Source organism: Adiantum capillus-veneris, chromosome 12, assembly GCF_014529385.1.
Source record: "Adiantum capillus-veneris isolate H3 chromosome 12, ASM1452938v2, whole genome shotgun sequence".
Taxonomy (NCBI): Eukaryota; Viridiplantae; Streptophyta; class Polypodiopsida; order Polypodiales; family Pteridaceae; genus Adiantum; species Adiantum capillus-veneris.
In genome coordinates, this window is record NC_140942.1 from 70,665,025 (window position 1) to 70,686,598 (window position 21,574).

At 42.4% G+C, this 21,574-nt stretch overlaps 1 long non-coding RNA gene across 1 annotated transcript in view; it reads right to left on the bottom strand.

Annotated features, from left to right (window-relative positions):
- The window catches only part of LOC147445909 (uncharacterized), a 64,899-nt gene extending 43,748 nt beyond the window's left edge, over nucleotides 1–21,151 (bottom strand). The window contains exon 1 of the long non-coding RNA XR_015189820.1: nucleotides 17,824–21,151. This is a non-coding gene — a long non-coding RNA (uncharacterized LOC147445909). The remainder of the gene's footprint in view (nucleotides 1–17,823) is intronic.
- Between the last annotated feature and the right edge of the window lie 423 nt (nucleotides 21,152–21,574).

Sequence of the window (21,574 nt, forward strand, 5' to 3'; positions counted from 1 at the left end):
GACGCCCGATCAGACTGTTGACCATGGAGGAGACTGATGAGATCCGCCAGCTACCGATGCTAGATGTCTTGTGACTTGTGATTTAGCTATCCCAGCTAGCTGCTTAGTTCACACCTACCAGTTTAGGATTCCATAGTATTTTATATTGTCGTTTTGTTACTCTGACTTTGTATCAGATCCATCCCATTGTAACGCTCTGATCTCATAGGTCATTTTGTCCTTTGAAGACGTTAATATAACATTTCATTTCATTTCTCTCTCTCTCTCTCTCTCTCTCTCTCTCTCTCTCTCTCTCTCTCTCTCTCTCTCCACATCTGTGTACTAGTGTTTTTACTCTCTCCATGTTTGCCTGTCAATGCACCCCCTAAGGATATTCTTTGCATGTTGGAAGTTTGATATATCTGTCAGTTGCAGATCATGCTCTTGTAGTTGTGTTTTCTCTTGTGCTTGTGCTTGTGCGTATGCGTGTGTTTGTGTCAGTTAATTTCCTTTCTTTTGCACTCTTTGACACTTCAAAACTAAATGTAGCACTTGAGGCGACACGAAGAGATATCATGAGTGGTGTATAATGGAAGAAAAAAAGAACAAAAGTTCTTATGAGACAGTCCTTCGGGCTTTTCATAGAGACTAGAGACGTGAATTTGTGCATATTTCAGGTAAGTTTTTGATATTGTCTTTTTTTATTGGATTTTTCTTTTTTTTCATTTTATTGATACATGGATTCTATTTTGCAAGGATGCCGGTTTCATGCGACACGTCTACTGAAGGACTCCTATCATGGTCATAAATACCATGATAGATTTTATGTCTTTCATTTGGACGCATCCACTACGTTTGCGATGGGCCAGATAAGTGTAAAAAAGTTTGCAACACACATTCTTTAAAAATTAAATGGTTATGTATCTCCTCTTAATATAATCTAATATGCTTGGGAATCTAATTGGTTTTCTAAATATTGATTGTTGTGCTCAATGTAGAGAGCCTCGATGAGGTATTATTCAAGGAGGGCAAGACTCTAAAGACTAAATGAAGTGAACATTTGTCTTTTTGATCAGTTTTTCGAGTATTTGTTTTCAAGTTTGTTTATCTATACAAATTCTTTGAACCAATAAGGTGGTGACGAGCTCTGAATTCTAATAGTTGTCCTTGTGTGACTACAAGTATTTTCACTCCTTTTGTTGGCTATAAATCAACCTCACCTTTATGTGCATGCTCGCGTACATAGAAGTTGTTACCCTCTAATGATGTTGGTAGGTGTCTTAAATTGATACAGTGGAAGGCCAACTAATGTGAATGACTATAATTTAACTCAACAAAATTGACAAGCATGTTGAAACAAATAATTAGCTTAGGTGAAAGAGAGTAAAAGGGATGCTGCGATGAAAGAGAAATAGACTCCTCCGTCTTTTTAACATTTCAAAAATAATAATTGGAACCAAGTGCTTAATCCAATAATAAACATTATTTGAGGTTGAATTCTACTGATATTTAGGGTTTCAATAACCTTGAGCCTTAATTTTTGAGTAGCTTGAACAATGAGTTTGAATCTGCTTGTACACCTCAATTATTTCATGGCATGCAGTGACCGAACAATATTTGTGATAGCCAGTATACACAATATAAGTACTAGCATATAATCGGCGTAAGAGCTTCATCTAACTAACCAGCAATTGCTTCAGAGGCTAGATGCTCAACGTGGAAAGAGGTGTCTCTATTTGACTGATTCCGACTTTGAATGACGTGTTGATTAAATTGACAAGCATAGAACACTTGCAAATCTACCAAGTTTTAAAGAGTTTTTATGCAGCTGAAGCAACGAATGTTACTTGCAATGTTAAAAGCTTTTGACGTGAGAAAGGTTTCCATCTATACATTTTGTATAAAAATAGTAAGTCCTTAGAATCTAATAGTGGTCAACTTTGGAAGCATATGTGTTGTTTAGTTAATCTTGAAGAGCTAGTTTACTATTATCACCACTTCATATGGGTCATCTAAGCCTCGTCATAAACAAATTGTGTGAAAGAGAGTCATATTGGTGTTTGGTAAATTTTAACGCTTGACTAAATTTTATAATCTCTTGGATTTTTCCTCTATAATGGCTTGGCTCCTCAATAAATTGGTGTTATAGCCGTGCGATACTTTTGACTAGAAATTGAGCATTTCCTTACATTCTAAATGTATAAAAAAAGGAATACTAATCCGCACAAAAATGTGTCGTTTTGAAGATTCAATAACATCAAGCTATGAAACTATCAAACCATAATGAGTAAATGATGGTTGATATAAAGGACTAAATATATTTCTCAATCTTGAGTTTTCCATCCGTTATGAACCTCCTCAATAAATTGATGTTATAGACGTGTGACACTCTTGACTAAAAATTGAGCATTTCATTACATTCTAAATGTATAAAAAAAGATATAGTAATACACACAAAAATATGTCTCGTTTTGAAGGTTCAATAGCATCAAGCTATAAAACTATCAAACCATTATGAGTAGTTGGTGGTTGATATAAAGATAATTGACACGAGGCTGTGGCAACCGCTAACCTTTGTTGTTGGTTTCTTTCCCTTGATTTTTATTTAATTTTTGAGATCCTCCTTTTGAAGTCACAAATGGCTAGACATTGTATCGCCAATACGAAACAGCCGACGGCCAAGAGTTTCACCCGTAGCAGTAAAGGTCAAGTTGACACGAGTTCGTCGAACCAATCGGTACTGAAATCCGAGCAGTAAAAGTATGTTTAGGCCCAGTTCAAAGTCATTTAGACCCCATGCGATACTTATAAGTTGGTGGATACTAAGAAATTAACTCAAAAGAGGTAAAGTGGATACATAGCGGCTCTAAGTAGATTTGCCAGACTCAGCACCAGCAAGGGGCACCCAAATTCAAGTAGGGAGAGAGAAGAGGCTGATTTGAGCCCGTTGTGAACTTTTGTGTGTGTGAGGGTACAAGTGATCACAGCTTTAATGGAAAGCATGCCTTCTCCCCTATATGTGGCATGATGATCCCGCTCTCGTACACCTCTCTCCCATCTTTGAATAGAGAAACATAATGCCTAGCTTAAGGGCTTTCCATCTGTATGTACAATTGTGGGTTCATGCGCCTTTGTCGAGGCCACAACCTCCTGCACAGGTACTTGACTTGCTAATTGCTAATCCCCCATAGAGGTACAGGTGAGGTCGAAGAGATTTCACGCGAAAAATCTCGTTCGATTCAAAGGATAAGTAGCCCTACAAGTGCAGGAGCTCAAGGGCTTGCTATGGATGTAACTGGCACGCAAAACAGAGCCCAAAACAGTAAATTACAGCCTGCTATGTATTTTTGCAGGTTTAGCATTTTGACTCTTTTCGATCCTTGATACCCCAAGAGCTTCGACGAACTACACAGGTGATCTAGTATATTTTGGGGGCAAAAAATAGAGGTTTCAACATGCTGCAATTTCTCGCCAGGTTTGGGAAAGTGCTCAAATGCGCCAGGAAAGTCACCTTTTGTTTGGGGATTTTTCTTGTGGAGCCTCCTTTGCGGTTATGTTGCCGAAATCACGCTAGAATAGTTCATTTTCAGCACGATACAAGTGAGACAGATTATAGGAGCTTATAAGTTTTCTCCAAAGTTTAAATCGAATAAAGAAATACCGAAAATATTTATAATCAAGTATTAATTCTTGTGATCAAGATTAATTGCATAATCAAGTATCAAGCTCTTGTATATTGTGAGCGCCCTCTCTCGCTCTCCTCTAGCTGGAACCGTGCTCACAACAAGCAATTTCTCCACAAGAGACGTGAAGGAAACTCCCCAGCTACCTTTGTAGTTTCCCAATGCTAATATATTCAAATCAATGAAGAAATATCGTGGAAAAGAGAAGCAGTATGTTTGAAGAGAGGCCCTCTTGCTCACTATATGCAAGAGCAACTCCTCTTGGTGCATGAGAGAGGACACTTCTACGTTTTTCAAATTATATTTCTTGTGGGTCTGAGCTAGCAATAGAGAGTAAGTTAAAGGCCATGTCTGGAACCTAAAGGGTCTCCATGTTCTATAGTTGGAATTGGTGTAGAATGGAATATAGGATTATCGTATGCACAAGAAATATGCACCATAGGAAAATGACCCAAATTGATAGGGTGTGTGTATGAGTAGGCGAGAGAGAGCTAAACCACTCCTTGGTAAGAATCGCTTGTGCCACCAAAGTCAACAATCCAAGCGACTAACTATCATGATCTAAGATCGGCCACGACATGGCCAACAATGAAATCCCAAAGAATGAGGCTAATGTAGTCGAGGTTGTTTGTTTCTCCTTGTCTTTCTCTACCTTCTTTTTCTCCTTGCCAGGATAGTGCAAAGTGCGTCAAAGTCGGCCTTGTCATTTAAAAGTCATTTCAATAAGTAATAAAAGCCTAAATGAGGTAAGGTATCGAAATCTGATAGGGCAACTTCTTACAGCAGTATAACAAAACATGCAAAGCTCCACTTTTAGGACAAGGAGCAGAAGGGCAGCATTGGCAGCAGACTCTAGCATTTCCAACAGTACCTACGTTTTTTGACAGCAGGACATGATGCTGCCTAGCTATCTCGTCTTCCTCTTTCGCGCTGAACCTATAAGGTTGCCGAGAGAAGGGCTACCGAACAAAAGCTCTATCTTATTATCGAGATCAAGCCCACAAGATGGTGGAAGTCCATCAAGTAAATGCGGCGGAAAACGTTCGTAAATTCAGCCAAAATGGAATCCAAATAATGCTAAACAATTACATCATGATCACACAGAGACTCAAGAACTTCCAATGTAGTAACATCACTTTTTGAAAAAAGAGATTGACATTGAGATAAGAAATTAACAACAAAATCTTTAACCCAACGAACTCCAAGTTGTACACTAGAATCATGAGACAATGCATTGAATTCATTAGCTGAAAGTAGATTTACATCATAATTAGCGGTCAGGGAAGAAGAAGATCCCTCGACCCAATGGTACACACCATCAAGTTCAAAGAAAACTCTATGCGATGCATAATCGATAGATAGAGAAGTTGTCTTATCATAAAACCATGGCATGCCTAAAATAATATCCATATATGCTCGAGGCCCATGATGCAGAAGTCTAAGACTTCGTGGTAACACTGGATTCAGAGATCGAGTCGCGGCAACAACCTCAGTCCATTGATTGCTCCGACGTTCCGCATAAAAGACTACATACGAATGGCATGTGGGTGACGTATTGAGCTTAAGATCCTCCTCTAATGCAAAGAAAAACGGCCTTAATAACACGACAACCCAGACAACTACGTACTCAAATTTGGAGGTATACGGCTTCCTCTTTTGCTTCGAACACGCCTTATCGCCGCGGAAGTGGCCGGTCTGATGGCAGTCGAAACAACTGTTCTTCTTCTGATTCTCCATACGAGCTGCCTTTGATTTTCCGTCATGCTTGGATTTCTTCTACACAGACTGACTTGTGGTTGCCGAAGCGTTTGAATGCTTATACATTGACGTGGAGGGACCATGCCAAGGAGTCTCTCCATCTGTCGGACTAACTCCAAAAGCCGCCAAGGTATTATCATAGTTCTTGGCAAACTTATAGACTTCCTCTAGCGAAGTAGCAGGATTCCGCACTACCTCATTCTGGTAAGCTAGTGGCAATCCGAACATATAAAGCATCTGCAATATGACATGCCGGTCTTTCAAGGCTTTTGTCTTGTGGACGGAGTGTTAGGTGCAGCGGAATGATTGTTTGCGCTTTGCTCAAGATGAGTGCTCCGAACTGTGCTCAAGGTTCGTTTTCGTTCTTATGGAAGGTAGAGCCTTCCGTTCTTAATGAGAGAATGCTATAATCACAAACAAAGTGAATGGACACTGTGCGTGCAACTGTATGAGACTGAGAGATAGAGAGAGAAGAGAGATACGACACCAGAGACGTTGCAAAACCCTCCTACAAAGGCCCCACTCTCGTCGGTGAGAGTGGTCTACTTCTTGATTGCACAAAGTGGTACAATGCGTATGCAATGGACTCATGCAACTTGGATTATGCCGATGACGACGACAATGATGACGACGACGACTTTAGGGCTGAAATCTGTGTTTTCTAACTGCTGAATTTCGGGACTGGTTCGGTGGCTGAAAATGACTGTTTTGGCTGCGTTTTCGAGGGCTGAAAATGGGGCTATCTGCAATGCTTCTAAGGTTGAATTGTCTGTTGTCAAATAGGGCTGAAAATGCTGATGTTCTGACGCGGCAATGGCTGAAAACCAAAAACGCTACCTGCTTATTGAGCATTAGTAAAAACGCTGGCCTTGATGAACTCCAAAAACGTTGATGGCTGAGATTGGAAAACGCTAGCAAACTGATGCTTCTGCTGGCGATTGGGTGGATTTGCAACCGCTAGGGGACTGGGAGATGATGGCGATCATGCAAGGGCTGAAAACGGCAGGGATTTGCAAACTTCCGGCGAGGATGCAAACTGAAAACCTAGGGATACTGCTCAGAAGTTGCCTGTTGAGCGGGAAGCTTCTGCTGCCTCTTCTACCAGAAAGTGCCAACTTGGCTTTGCTTATATATTAACTTAGCAAAATTGCCCTGCCTACTTTTGTTGGGAAGTCACTTAAAAATAATAAGTGAAAAATACCAAAAATAGGGAAAATAGGCTAAATGCACTGGAAACATACCCTAACTGAATCTGATGGATTCTTAAGGGAATACTGATGATCATGCTGTGTGCAACCAGAGGATATGCATCTACACTCAGTGACTGGGCATGCACGGTCTACGAATAGACTCACAAAAAGTGTCAGATCACTGCTAATCTAGACTTGACTGGACTGACTGAACCCTGATCATGCTGTAGCTTGTCCACGAACACATAGGGTTGGATGTGTCATGTGACATCCCCTCCTTTTCAAAGTGAGGTACTGGTACCGAACCGTATGGCGTCGAGGGAGATCACCAATAGCATCCGGAATCTTGTAAGGGACTCTTCGACGGCCCACTCGGATGTGTGGGTCGTGCGGTACTTGAACATCAGAAAGGTCTGCAAAGCTTGCTTCTTTGGGCCGTGCCGAAAACGACACAAAGTCTTCTGTGGCTGCTTCAATGCTTCAACTTCGTCTAGAGATCTGCTTCTTTCATCTTCAAGAATCTCCCTGGCTGAAAATTCCTGAAACCATCTCCAACACAAAACCATGACCATACCCATTCCATGTAAAGTGAAGAGAAAAAATCTTGTCTTCGTTAAAGACTGTGTATACAATGTAGATGAACATAGAGACGGAGTGACAACCCGTTCATCAAATACATGCAAACAATGAGATCGAATCTTTCTCTTATGATCTAGAGCAATCAACTGTGGCAAAACACAATGGAAATGCCCACGCTTGGTGCTCATACTTTCATGTGCTCGTTCGGAAACTGTGTCATGCCAAGGAAGAGACATGGAATGTGCCTTCCTTACATACAAATTTTTCAGCTTTTCATGAATAATCCGCATACATCCGTGCTTATCCATGAGAGAAACATGCTCAACATACAATGTCATGCCTAGGAAAAGGGATCACATAAAGATGCTGACTAAAATACAGGAAACGATCACGAATGAAACATTCGAACAATGCGTGCATATCGTCGGCTGCCTCTAGGTGCACGGCTAGCTGTGCCTCTTGCCATGCGTGGTACAAATTGATGGCATCACCGGCAAAGTACATAGCTGCCGTCAAAACTTTGCTATTGCCTGTCTTCTTAGTTGTTGCAAAATAAACATTAAATTCATGCAACCAAGAATGAATAACCGTAGCATCCATCTTACCGTCATACTTATTGAAAGTCAACTTTTCTGTGACTGGATGGTTGGAATCCGCATCGTGGCTTGCATCACTTGAGAAACTCCTACGATCTTTGGGTGGTTCGGTCTTCGAGGCTAGGACTTGGGCAAGCAATTCTTGAGTGCGTAGCTTCCTTCGAGCTTCACGCTCGGCCTCCAAGACCGCGGCTCGTACTGCCGCTTCCTCCTTCCTTAGTTCTTTTCTTTCTTTTCTTGCGTCGCGCTCGCGTTCTAAAGCAATGCGATTTTCTTCTTGTTGTGCGGCAAATCTTGCGTTTCTTTCGTCGCGCTCGCGGTCCTTGGCTTCTTGTTCTGCGGCAATTCTTGCAATTCTGTCGTCGCGCTCACGATCCCTAGCTTCTTATTGTTCTGCTTTGCTTGCGAGTTATGCCAATGCAACTCGATTCGTTTCTTGTTGTTTTGCCATCATGTCCAGCATCGACTTGACCATAATCTCCATAGGAGTGAGTGCAACTGGTGGCGTAGATGGCGAAGGGGAAGGGTCGAAAAAGTCTCCTGGTGGGAAAAAATCTTCGCTGCCTTTCTCATGCTCATCACCTGTATACGAAGTATCCATTCCGCTTCAGGTGACGATCATACACTATGATGTTTGGTTCTAAAGTTCACAAGGAACTTGGGTTCTTGGGGGTCTTGATTCTGGGGTTCTTGGATTCTTGAGGTTCTTGAGGTTTTCTTTCACTTGCAAATCGCGTTGGAGAAGGATCTTCTCTTCACCCAAGGGGAGGCTGAACAAGCCCTTCTTTCTTGGGATTCCTGTCACTCTTCAGCAAAACACGATTAGGAATCGACACGCCCAAGCGAACTTAGGGTTCGTGCAACCTCAACAAGCAAAAAAAATTATTCTGGTTCTTGTGGTTCTTTCCTTAAGGATACAGAACACTGCCAAAGCTCTGATACCAATGTTAGGTGCAACGGAATGATTGTTTGCGCTTTGCTCAAGATGAGTGCTCCGAACTGTGCTCAAGGTGTTCTTTTCGTTCTTACGGAAGGTAGAGCCTTCCGTTCTTAATGAGAGAATGCTATGATCACAAACAAAGTGAATGGACAATGTGCGTGCAAGTGTATGAGACTGAGAGATAGAGAGAGAAAAGAGATACGACACCAAAGACGTTGCAAAACCCTCCTCCGAAGACCCCACTCTCGTCGGCGAGAGTGGTCTACTTTTTGATAGCACATAGTGGCACAATGCGTATGCAATGGACTGATGCAACTTGGACTATGCCGATGACGATGACGACTTTAGGGCTGAAATCTGTGTTTTCTAACTGCTGAATTTCGAGACTGGTTCGGTTGCTGAAAATGACTGTTTTGGCTGTGTTTTCGAGGGCTGAAAATGGGGGTATCTGCAATGCTTCTAAGGCTGAATTGTCTGCTGTCAAATAGAGCTGAAAACGCTGCTATTCTCACGCGGCAATGGCTAAAAACCAAAAACGCTACCTACTTGCTGAGCGTTAGTAAAAACGCTGGCCTTGATGAACTCCAAAAACGTTGATGGTGGCTAAGATTGAAAAACGCTAGCAAACTGATGCTTATGCTCGCGATTGGGTAGATCTGCAACCGCTAGGGGACTGGGAGATGATGGCGATTATGCAAGGGCTGAAAACGCCAGGAATCTGCAAACTTCCGACGAGGATGCAAACTGAAAACGCTAGGGGTGCTGAGGGGGTACTGCTGAGAAGTTGCCTGTTGAGCGAGAAGCTCCTACTGCCTCTTCTGCCAGAAAGTGCTAACTTGGGTTTGCTTATATATTAACTTAGCAAAATTGCCCTACCTACTTTTGTTGGAAAGTCACTCAAAAATAATAAGTTAAAAATACCAAAAATAGGGAAAATAGACTAAATGCACTGGAAACTTCCCCTGACTGAATCTAATGGATTCTTAAGGGAATATTGATGATCATGCTGTGTGCAACCAGAGGATATGCATCTACACTCAGTGACTGGGCATGCACGGTCTACGAATAGACTCACAAAAAGTGCCAGATCACTGCTAATCTAGACTTGACTGGACTGACTGAACCCTGATCATGCTGTAGCTTGTCCACGAACACATAGGGTTGTATGTGTCATATGACATCCCCTCCTTTTCAAAGTAAGGTACTGGTACCGAACCGTATCGCGTCGAGGGAGATCGCCAATAGCATCCGGAATCTTGTAAGGGACTCTTCGCCGGCCCACTCGGATGTGTGGGTCGTACGGTACTTGAACTTCAGAAAGGTCTGCAAAGCTTGCTTCTTTGGGCCACGCCGAAAACGACACAAAGTCTTCTGTGGCTCCTTCGATGCTTCAACTTCGTCTACAAATCTGCTTCTTTCATCTTCAAGAATCTCCATGGCTGAAAATTCATGAAACCATCTCCAACACAAAACCATGAACATACCCATTCCATGTAAAGTGAAGGGAAAAAATCTTGTCTTCGCTAAAGACTGTGTATACATGTAGATGAACATAGAGACGGAGTGACAACCCGTTCATCAAATACATGCAAACAATGAGATCGAATCTTTCTCTTATGATCTAGAGCAATCAACTGTGGCAAAACACAATGGAAATGCCCACGCTTGGTGCTCATACTTTCATGTGCTCGTTCGGAAATTGTGTCATGCCAAGGAAGAGACATGGAATGTGCCTTCCTTACATACAGATTTTTCAGCTTTTTATGAATAATCCGCATACATCCGTGCTCATCCATGAGAGAAACATGCTCAACATACAATGCCATGCCTAGGAAAAGGGATCACATAAAGATGCTCACTAAAATACAGGAAACGATCACGAATGAAACATTCGAACAATGCGTACATATCAATCATGCGAACACATAATACTTCCTGCGATGGTTCTTTGGACCTAAGAGAGATGGAGAATGAGCAATGTCCTCTCCATGAATGACAGTAGGAGAATCACTTTTGGCATTGAGAGTTTAAGTGTTAGCCTCAAAATCAATGAGAGCGTTAGTCTCACGAAACCATTGAATGCCCAAAATCATATCACATCCTGAGAGAGGAGAAACAACAAATCTTCTAGTGAAGGCAGTATGTTGAATTGCAAACAACACATCAAGGCACTCTTCCGTGATGAGAGCGTCCATACCAGGACGAAAGCTAGAGACCTCGATAGGAGATCTCAGACTAACTTCAAAGCGAGCTCTCTCAACAAGAGAGGAACTGATCACATCATGCATACTACCTGGGTCAAACAATATGACAAAACAGTGCCCCGACGTACGACCATAACATTTAATGAGAGATTCATCAATGGGAGGGTCCTGAGAAACTTGGGGCACACTCATGTTATCATTCATTGCATTGACAGAGGAAGTGGGTGTTGTGGGTTCTTTAGATTCATTCGATTCAAGCTTAGGACATGTTCTTTTTATGTGACCCTTAATGCGACAATGAAAACAAAGACCTTTCTTAGAATAAGTACTTTATTCTTCCGACGTGATGTATCCTCCTGCAATTCCTTGTGCTACCTTTTCATCTGGAGTAAGCTTAGGTTTAGAAATTGTGTTAGCCTTACCCTTAGATTCATTGAAAGAATTCTTTGATCAGAGACTGTTGGAAGATTGGTTAGAAGAGTTATCATTCTTACCGTTCTGAGGGTTTTGAGAAGTCTGCGAGGTACTTGTGGAAGTCTTGTTTTCCTTAGGCTTTCCCTTGTTGTGCTTCATCTCTTGTGCGAGAGCAATCGCTACCGCTTTGTTGAGATCGATTGGATCGAGTACCTCTACATCGTACTTGATATACTCGTCCAATCCAAAGAGAAAAGCCTCTTTGCGCTCATCATCTGATTTTCATAATTGAGTTCCTAGCTGCAAAACACGATTAGAAAAAGACATGACTGGCATACCATTTTGTTTGAGAAAGCGCCAATCGTGCGAGGTACTGAGGTGGCATAAACCGCGCCTTGAGCTTGTCTTGGAAATCGGCCCAATCGAAGGAAAGGGGTGTGAAATCGTCGGCTGCCTCTAGGTGCGCGGCTAGCTGTGCCTCTTGCCATGCGTGGTACTAATTGATGGCATCATCGGCAAGGTACATAGCTGCCATCAAAACTTTGCTCTTGTCTGTCTTCTTAGTTGTCGCAAAATAAGCATTAAATTCATGCAACCAAGAATGAATAACCGTAGCATCCATCTTACCGTCATACTTACTGAAAGTCAACTTTTCTGTAACTGGATGGTTGAAATCCGCATCGTGGCTTGCACCACTTGAGAAACTCCTACGATCTTTGGGTGGTTCGGTCTTCGAGGCTAGCACTTGGGCAAGCAATTCTTGAGTGCGTAGCTTCCTTCGAGCTTCACGCTCGGCCTCCAAGGCCGCGGCTCGTGCTGCTGCTTCCTCCTTCCTTAGTTCTTTTCTTTCTTTTCTTGCGTCGCGCTCGCGTTCTAAAGCAATGCGATTTTCTTCTTCTAGTGCGGCAAATCTTGCGTTTCTTTCGTCGCGCTCGCGGTCCTTGGCTTCTTGTTCTGCGGCAATTCTTGCAATTCTGTCGTCGCGCTCACGGTCCCTAGCTTCTTGTTGTTCTGCTTTGCTTGCGAGTTATGCCAATGCAACTCGATTCGTTTCTTGTTGTTTTGTCATCATGTCCAGCATCGACTTGACCATCATCTCCATAGGAGTGAGTGCAACTCGTGGTGTAGATGGCGAAGGGGGAGGGTCGAAAAAGTCTCCTGGTACGAAAAAATATTCGCCGCCTTTCTCATGCTCATCACTTGTATACGAAGTATCCATTCCGCTTCAGGTGACGACCATGCACTATGATGTTTGGTTCTTAAGTTCACGACGAACTTGGGTTCTTGGGAGTTTTGGTTCTGGGGTTCTTTGATTCTTGAGGTTCTTGAGATTTTCTTTCACTTGCAGATCGCGTTGGAGAAGGATCTTCTCTTCACCCGATTTCTACTCTTTTCTGCGGACGCACCCCTTGGCGGCCTTGCGCTCACACCAAGGTTGCTTTTTTCCACCTCACGTCGATTGGCCGGCCGCTAAGTGCACGGTCCGCTCTCAATGAGCGAAAAGAGACACAAGGGGAGGCTGAACAAGCCCTTCTTTCTTGGGATTCCTGTCACTCTTCAACAAAACACGATTAGGAATCGGCACGCCCAAGCGAACTTGGGTTCGTGCGACCTCGACAAGCAAAAAAAATTCTTGTGGTTCTTGTGGTTCTTTCCTTGAGTGATACAGAACACTGTCAAAGCTCTGATACCAATGTTAGGTGCAACGGAATGATTGTTTGCGCTTTGCTCAAGATGAGTGCTCCGAACTGTGCTCAAGGTTCCTTTTCGTTCTTACGGAAGGTAGAGCCTTCCATTCTTAATGAGAGAATGCTATGATCACAAACAAAGTGAATGGACAATGTGCGTGCAAGTGTATGATACTGAGAGATAGAGAGAGAAAAGAGATACGACACCAAAGACGTTGCAAAATCCTCCTCCGAAGACCCCACTCTCGTCGGCGAGAGTGGTGTACTTTTTGATTGCACAAAGTGGTACAATGCGTATGCAATGGACTAATGCAACTTGGACTATGCCGATGACGATGACGACTTTAGGGCTGAAATCTGTGTTTTCTAACTGCTGAATTTCGAGACTGGTTCGGTTGCTGAAAATGACTGTTTTGGCTGTGTTTTCGAGGGCTGAAAATGGGGGTATCTGCAATGCTTCTAAGGCTGAATTGTCTGCTGTCAAATAGAGCTGAAAACGCTGCTATTCTGACGCGGCAATGGCTAAAAACCAAAAACGCTACCTACTTGCTGAGCGTTAGTAAAAACGCTGGCCTTGATGAACTCCAAAAACGTTGATGGTGGCTAAGATTGAAAAACGCTAGCAAACTGATGCTTATGCTCGCGATTGGGTAGATCTGCAACCGCTAGGGGACTGGGAGATGATGGCGATTATGCAAGGGCTGAAAACGCCAGGAATCTGCAAACTTCCGACGAGGATGCAAACTGAAAACGCTAGGGGTGCTGAGGGGGTACTGCTGAGAAGTTGCCTGTTGAGTGGGAAGCTCCTACTGCCTCTTCTGCCAGAAAGTACTAACTTGGCTTTGCTTATATATTAACTTAGCAGAATTGCCCTACCTACTTTTGTTGAGAAGTCACTTAAAAATAATAAGTGAAAAATACCAAAAATAGGGAAAATAGCTAAATGCACTGGAAACTTCCCCTGACTGAATCTGATGGATTCTGAAGGGAATACTGATGATCATGCTGTGTGCAACCAGAGGATATGCATCTACACTCAATGTCTGGGCATGCACGGTCTACGAATAGACTCACAAAAAGTGCCAGATCACTACTAATCTAGACTTGACTGGACTGACTAAACCCTGATCATGCTGTTGCTTGTCCACGGACACATAGGGTTGGATATGTCACGTGACACGGAGTCCTTGAATTCCTGTGAGTAAGCGTCCAGGGGCTTTTTGCCCATCTCTAACTTAAACAGATTCTTAAAATACTCGATCTTATCCACTTGCACAAAGCGAGCGTGGAAGTCGTTCTAGAAATCTTTCCACGTCGTTGGCTTAGGTCATAACCAATCCACCACGTATAAGCCTTGCCTTGGAGCATGATCTGTATCTGTCACAAATTGCTGACGGATCAAGTCACTGAAGAGTAGAGCCAACCTTTAGATCACGGCCGAGAGGCCTAAACCCTAAGAAGAACAAGCAACAGTAGCAGAAGTCCTACTAACTTATGGGACCCCGTTCGACGGGGCCCAAGTGACATAAAGGAATTAAAATAAAGTTGGACCCTCACACACACACACACACACACAAAAGACAACATAGAAACTGATGACGTGAGAGTTGTACGAACGCCCGGAAATTGCGCAAACATGCTGACGTGACAGCTTGTACGGATCTCCGTGATTTGCATTGTTAACGTTGCAGTTGTACGGATTTTCGTAAATCACGCTGACAGCTTTTGGGCATGGTTTTTGGACCAGAGGCTTTTTCATGTAAATAGCTTTTGGACCTAGGGCCTTTAAAAATGAGGCCATGGACTCATTCTCTAGCATGCTTATGGACGAAGGTGCAGAGGATGGAGTACCGGCTTGTTCTCAGTTGTGGAAATATAAAGAAATATCGAAAGGGGCGCCAAGGTTTGGGACACGTACTCTCTGGGATGGAATTCCACCACTCCGTGTCGCGTGTATTCTCTTTCTTTCAGTTTTAGTTATTATTGAAGTGCTAAAAGTTTGTTCATTCTGTTCTTTTCTATTGGCACATGGTGCTCGTCTTGTGACAATATCTGACTAATACAATAAGTATCGATGAAACGATACAAATCAAAGTAGGCCATCCATTTCGCCAGCCATGAGTAAATGGCGGTCTCTTCACATGAAGGGATCGTCATGAAAATGAAGAGGCAAAGTGCTCATGGCCGCATGCGAAAACACGACATGCGTGGCACGCAACTCTGTGAGTTGCCATTGCATCTGTTGGAGTTCGTGTTGTAGCACCTCCACTAGGGATGTATCCATAACAGAAGATGAAAGGAGAGTATCCTCGGGACGAAGCCTATGCGTGTATGTGGAGTCGAGAGGAGAAAGAGACGTCTCCTCCATTGGTTAATGCATGCTAGCGACGCCATTCTCGTGTGAAGAAGCATCATATGACGCCGTGGCGCTTAAATTTGCAAGTAAATACAGAAGTATGTAGCAAGAGCTTGCTTGGGACAGACGCCTAAGACGTAAAATAATAAAAAAGTAGTGGTAATTAGCAAGGGAGAGAGAGAGCGTAGAGTACACGATGAGTGATAGCTCACACACGAAACGAATATCGTGCTCTACTCACCAACGTCTCTTATATGTGAATTAACCGCCCTAGGATTTAATCCGGAGTGTGCAGACCAGGCTGGATCAATTATTTTCAAAGGGTTACACTTTGTTTTGTTTTAAAAAATGAAAGTGGCCCTTTATTAAAAATATTGGGCGCTCACTTAAGTAGGAAGGGAGGGGCGAAAATAAACCTTTAGTATTAAGGAAAAAAAACGTGCAACCAATCTGTCGTCTGTGGAAACGACCTGCCGCTCTCGTAGCGCCACACTCTCGCGTGCCAACGTTGGCAACCGCCTCTACTGAGCCACCCTTAGACACCGCCTCCTGTGCATCGCCCTTAGGCCACCGCCCTCGAGACTCGTGCCGCCTCTCCAGCACTGCTCGGTAATGGCCGTCCTTTCTTTCTTGAAATACCTGCAATCGGGTTTCTTGTGACCCTTTTTGCCACATTGACAGCAAGTAACATCCTTATCCTTTGTCTTGCTCTTACTTCTATTTTGAGTCATGTTGCCCGCATCACGCTTTTGATTTCTACCTCTTGCATTGTAGGGAGAACTTCCACCTTCCTCCCTAGACTTGTGTCTAATCTCTTCATTGAGAATAGACCCTCTCACACCGTCATACGTGAGGGTGGGATTCTTACTCAAGGAGACAACTAATGTTTCCCAAGTATCTGGCAATGTCATAAGTAAAAAAATAGCTTTCAGCTTATCATCAAATTGCTGAAGCCCACTATCCTACAACTGACTCAACACACCTGTAAAAGCACTCAAATGCTCAGAAGCTGACTTCGAGTCATCAAGCTACATATTCACCATCTTTCGCATCAAATGCACCTGGTTCACAAGCGTGGTATTCTCATAAATGGACTTTGGCTTTTGCCATATTGCATAAGCACACTCCAAACGCTTGATGTCCGTCAAAATGTTATCATTGATAGCCATTTTGAGCTAGGCCATGGCCTTCTTATTCAACTTGGCCCACTCTAGTTCAAACAAACCTTATGGCTTATTCTCTTCCAATGCATCTTCACAATTCTTTAAGAAAAAAATACCTTGCGTACGTTCTTGCCAAAGGTTGAAGCCTTGACCATCAAACCGTTTGATTTCCATCAAACTTTTAGTGTCAGATGCGGAAGAGGTAGAAGACATCTTAACTCAACCACAAGTGTGTATACAAGAGAGATGAAATAGGCTAAAAATTTCAGCAAATAGGAGCAACCACAAGACTTTGCATACGATAGACCACAATTTCTTTACATGAAACTGTCCAAATCTGAATTTTCAACTGAATATGCGATTTAAATCACCTGGCCTCCCAAACCATAGTTATGCTTAGCCAAACTTTAGTCCTTAGTGAGTTCTCAGGACAGAATGTAGTCATCTGTGGTTTCTACAAGGACACCTGTAATATTCCACATTCGCAAGTGTCCTATGCATGTCAACTCAAAGTCAGAATCTATCAAATGGAGATATTTCTTTCCACTTTGAGCATCTAGCATCTTAGCTATGAATTAATACAATTCTTGGTCAGTTACATGAATATTAGTACTTCAGGTTATTAAAACCTTAAATATCATATTTGTAGAATTCAACCTCAAATAATATTTGTTATTGAGATAGACACTTGCTTCAAATTACTATTTTTAAGATGTAGGAAAGATAAGCGAGTTTACTTCTCTTCTCATTACAGCATCCCTTTCTATTACTCTCTTCCACATAAGCTAATTATCTGTTTCAGTATGCTTGTCAATTTTGTTAACTTATAATCACATTCATATCTAGTTGGACTTCCACTGTACCAATTTAAAAAGCTCACCAACATCATTAGATAAAAACAACTTCTTTCTTACGTGGACATACACATAGAGTTAAGGCTAACTTGCAACTAACAAAAGGAGTGAAAATACTCAAAGTCATACAAGAACAACCGTTAAAATTCAGAGCTTGTCACCACTTAATTTGTTTTAAAAATTTGTATTAATAAGAAAACTTAAAAACAAATACTCGCAAAACTGATTAAAAAAGCAAATGTTCTTTTCATTTAAGATTTTGTTCGTCTTGAATAATACCTCTTTAAGGCTCTCTACATGGAGCACAACAGTCAATATTTAAAAAACTAATTAGATTCTAAAGCATATTAAATTGTATTAAGAGGAGAAACATAACCATCTAATTTTTAAACGATGTGTATACAAACTTTTTCACTTACCTGGCCCATCGCAAACGTAGTGGACGCGTTTAAACGAGAAACGTAAAATCTACCATGATATTTATGACCATGATAGGAATCCCTCAGTAGACGTGTCACATGAAACCGAGATCCTTGCAAAAAAGAATACATGTATCAATAAAAGAACAAAAAAGAAATCCAATTAAAAAAAACAATATCTAAAACCATACTTGGACATACACAAACTCACGTATACAGTCTCTACGAGAAGCCCAAAGGACTCTGTCATTAGAACTTTTATTCTTCTTTTCTTCCATTGTACAGCACTCATGATATCTCTTAGCATCGCCTCAAGTGTAAGACTTCCTCTGTTCAATAATACAATTAGTTTTCAAGTGTCAGAAAGTGCAACAGAAAGGAAAGGAACTAACACAAACACACGCACAAGTACAAGAGCAAACACAACCACAAGAGCACGATCTAGAACCAACACAGATATTAAACTCCGAGCATGCAAAGCACAATCTTAGGGAATACATTAGCAAACAAACAATACGGTTTTCCTGAGAGAGAGCAACACACATAGACATTGACGAAATTACAACAAACCAGCACAAATGAGATAGTTGCTTAGCCCTTGGGAAGCAAGAGCCTGCAACCATTGCTTACCAAACTTGGAATCCGCATACTGGTTCTTCATGCTGTCGAAGACACACCCTGAAGAAAAACTGTGGATCGTGACTCAAGAGCCAAAATCTGTCCTTTTCAACTTAACGCATCTGCAACAGGGTTAGCTTTTCCAAACACATACTCAATCAAACCTCCAAATCGCTCCAAAAATTGTGACCACCGTGCTTGGGGATCACTCCAATGTGCACTAGACATAGACTAGAGCCACTTGAGGGCTTTGTGATCTGTGCAAACTGTAAACTCTCTGCCATATAAAAAATGCTTCCAATGCTTAAGAGAGTCAATGACAGACAAAAGTTCTTTATCATAAACTGAATAGTTCTTTTCTTGCACTATTGAGCTTCGGAATAAGGAAAGCTACTGAACGACCATGCTGCTAAAACACAGCGCCTATGGTGACATTGCTCGCATCCGTCCATACCTCAAAGGGATCATCCTAAGAGACAAGGATAAGACACGATGCTTCTATCACCGCAACCTTGAGAGCTGCAAAAGCCTATTGGCTGTCTCGGGTAAATCTACGCGCTATCGGCGAGTCTTTACCCCTTTCAAAACATCTGTCATAGGTGCGGCAATGTGTGCAAAATTCTCTATGTGCAAACTATATGCTTGACATAAACCAAGAAAAGAACACACATCATAAGCAGTTTTGGGCAAATCTCAATTACGTATATGTTCCACCTTCGCGAGGTTTAGTTTGACGCCTTTTGCATAAATAATATAACCGAGCTAAGTAACTTCAGTGAGAAAAAACTCAAATTTCTTAGCTACAATGTACAACTCACACTCATCCAACCGGGTCAATACCCTTTCTACATCCTTTTCATGTTGTTCCCAAGAAAGATGAAAACACATACACCAACCATATCACCAAAACGGTCTCCCATGAGACGGATGAGACGATTAAATGTACCCACGGAACCTGTCAATCCAAAAGGCATAACCACATACTCCCATTGGCATCTCTCTATGCGAAAAGCAGTCTTGAAGATGTCACCTTTGAATACCCTTACCTGATGGTATCCACTTTTGAGATTGACCTTGCTAAAGACCTTTGCCCCATTGAGCCTATCCAAGATATACTGAATGCGAGGCATAGGAAACTTGTTCTTGACGGTCATCTTGTTCAATGCCCTGTAATCAACACACAAACGAGAAGAATCATCCTTCTTGCGGACAAACAAAATAGAAGCATCAAAAAGACTTACACTAGGACGTATGAATCCTCTAGCCACCAACTCTGTGAGTTGCCGCTCTAACTCTTCTTCATGTGTCTTGTTTAAACGGTAGGGAGCCTTACTAACCGACTGTGCCTCCTCCATAAGCTCGATGCAATGGTCCTCAGGTTGCTCGGGTGGAAGACGAGATGGAAGATCATCCTGCAAAAAGAGATGCTTAAACTTGGTAAACAAAGTTGAATACCTCTCTGGAGCCTGAATGCTCTGGGTAACTGGAGCAGCATAGAGGAATGCCGCTTGTGCTCCTCATCGTAATTCATGCTTTACCTGCACATGAGAAATGAGAGGCAAAGAATGCAGACCCTCCTCAGCACGAATGATCATGAGAGAGTCACTCTTGGCATTTAATGTGAGTGTTGTCCTCCCAATCAATAAGAGGGTTATGCTCACGAAACCATCTAATGCCCAAAAGCATATCACATCCTGAGAGAGGAGACACGATAAATTTCCTAGGGAAAGCAGCTTGTTGAACTGTAAACAACACATCAAGGCACTCTTGCATGATGAGAGAGTCTATACCGGGAGCGAAGCCAGACACCTCGAGAGGAGATATCTCACTAACCTCTAGGTGGACTCTCTCTACAACAGAGGCACTAATCACATCATGCATACTGTTTGGATCAAACAATATGACAAAACACTGACCCTTTACATGACCATAACACTTCATGAGAGACTCATTAATGTGTGTGTCAAAGACATGAAAAGATTCAGCTTGGTTCATTAAAGTGCTTGTGGTTAATGTGGGTGCCTTAAGTTCTTTATGTGGGACTGTCTTAGGACAAGCCACTTTAATGTGACCCTCACGTGACATTGATAACAACCACCTTCCTTAGCATCAATGACTTGTTCTTCTGCCATTATATATCCTCCCATAATTTCTTTTGCGGCTTTTTCATCAGGGGTGAGCTTAGCTTTAGAAGGTGTTTTAGCTTTACCCTTAGATTCATTGTCAGAGTTCTTTTCCAAAGCATCAGAGGAAGATTGGCTAGAAGAGATACCGTTCTTACCATTCTTATCGTTCTTACCATTCTGAGGATTTTGAGAAGTCTAGAAGGTACTTTTGAGATGACTTGTTCTCCTTAGGCTTTCCCATTTTGTGCTTCATCTCTTGGGAGAGAGCAATTGCTACTGCCTTGTTGAGATTCGCGGTGTAAGGTGCAGCGGTATGAATGTTGAACTTTGCTCAAGATAGTACTCCGAATTGTGCTCAAGGGTTCCTTTTACTTACGGAAGGGAGAGCCTTCCGTTCCTTTAGTGAGACAGTGTAATGGACACAAACAAAGTGAATGGACACTGTGAATGCAAGTGCTGAGACTGAGAGATAGAGAGAGAAGAATACGACACCAAAATGTTGTCAAACCCTCCTCCGAAGGCCCCACTCTCTATGGCGAGAGCGGTCCACTTATGATTGCACAATTCTCTACAATGCTTAAACTTGCCGACAATGTCGACGACGATTAGGACGCCGACGAGACGGGCTGAAATCTGAAAATTTTGATAGCTGAAATCTGCAAATCTTTATCTGCTGAATTCTGACTCTATGTTGGTGACGACGGCGATGACGGCGATGCAACGACGACGCGCTGAAAACGTAGATGCTGAAATCTGCGTTTACCGGACTGAAACTGCAAACTACACGGGATCTAACCGTGCGACGAGGATCTGCTGTGGGAAGGTGAGATATACGAGGTTCGGGACTTGTTCTGTGATGTCTAACTGCTACAAACTGAAAACGATGGTTTCTCTTGTGGTGCTGTCGCGAAGATCTGCAAAAACGTTGGTTGGTCTTGCTGATCCAAAAACGCTAGGCTGAATTGGGATCCTGCTTTGGAAATCTGCTAACGCTAGGACTGATGTCA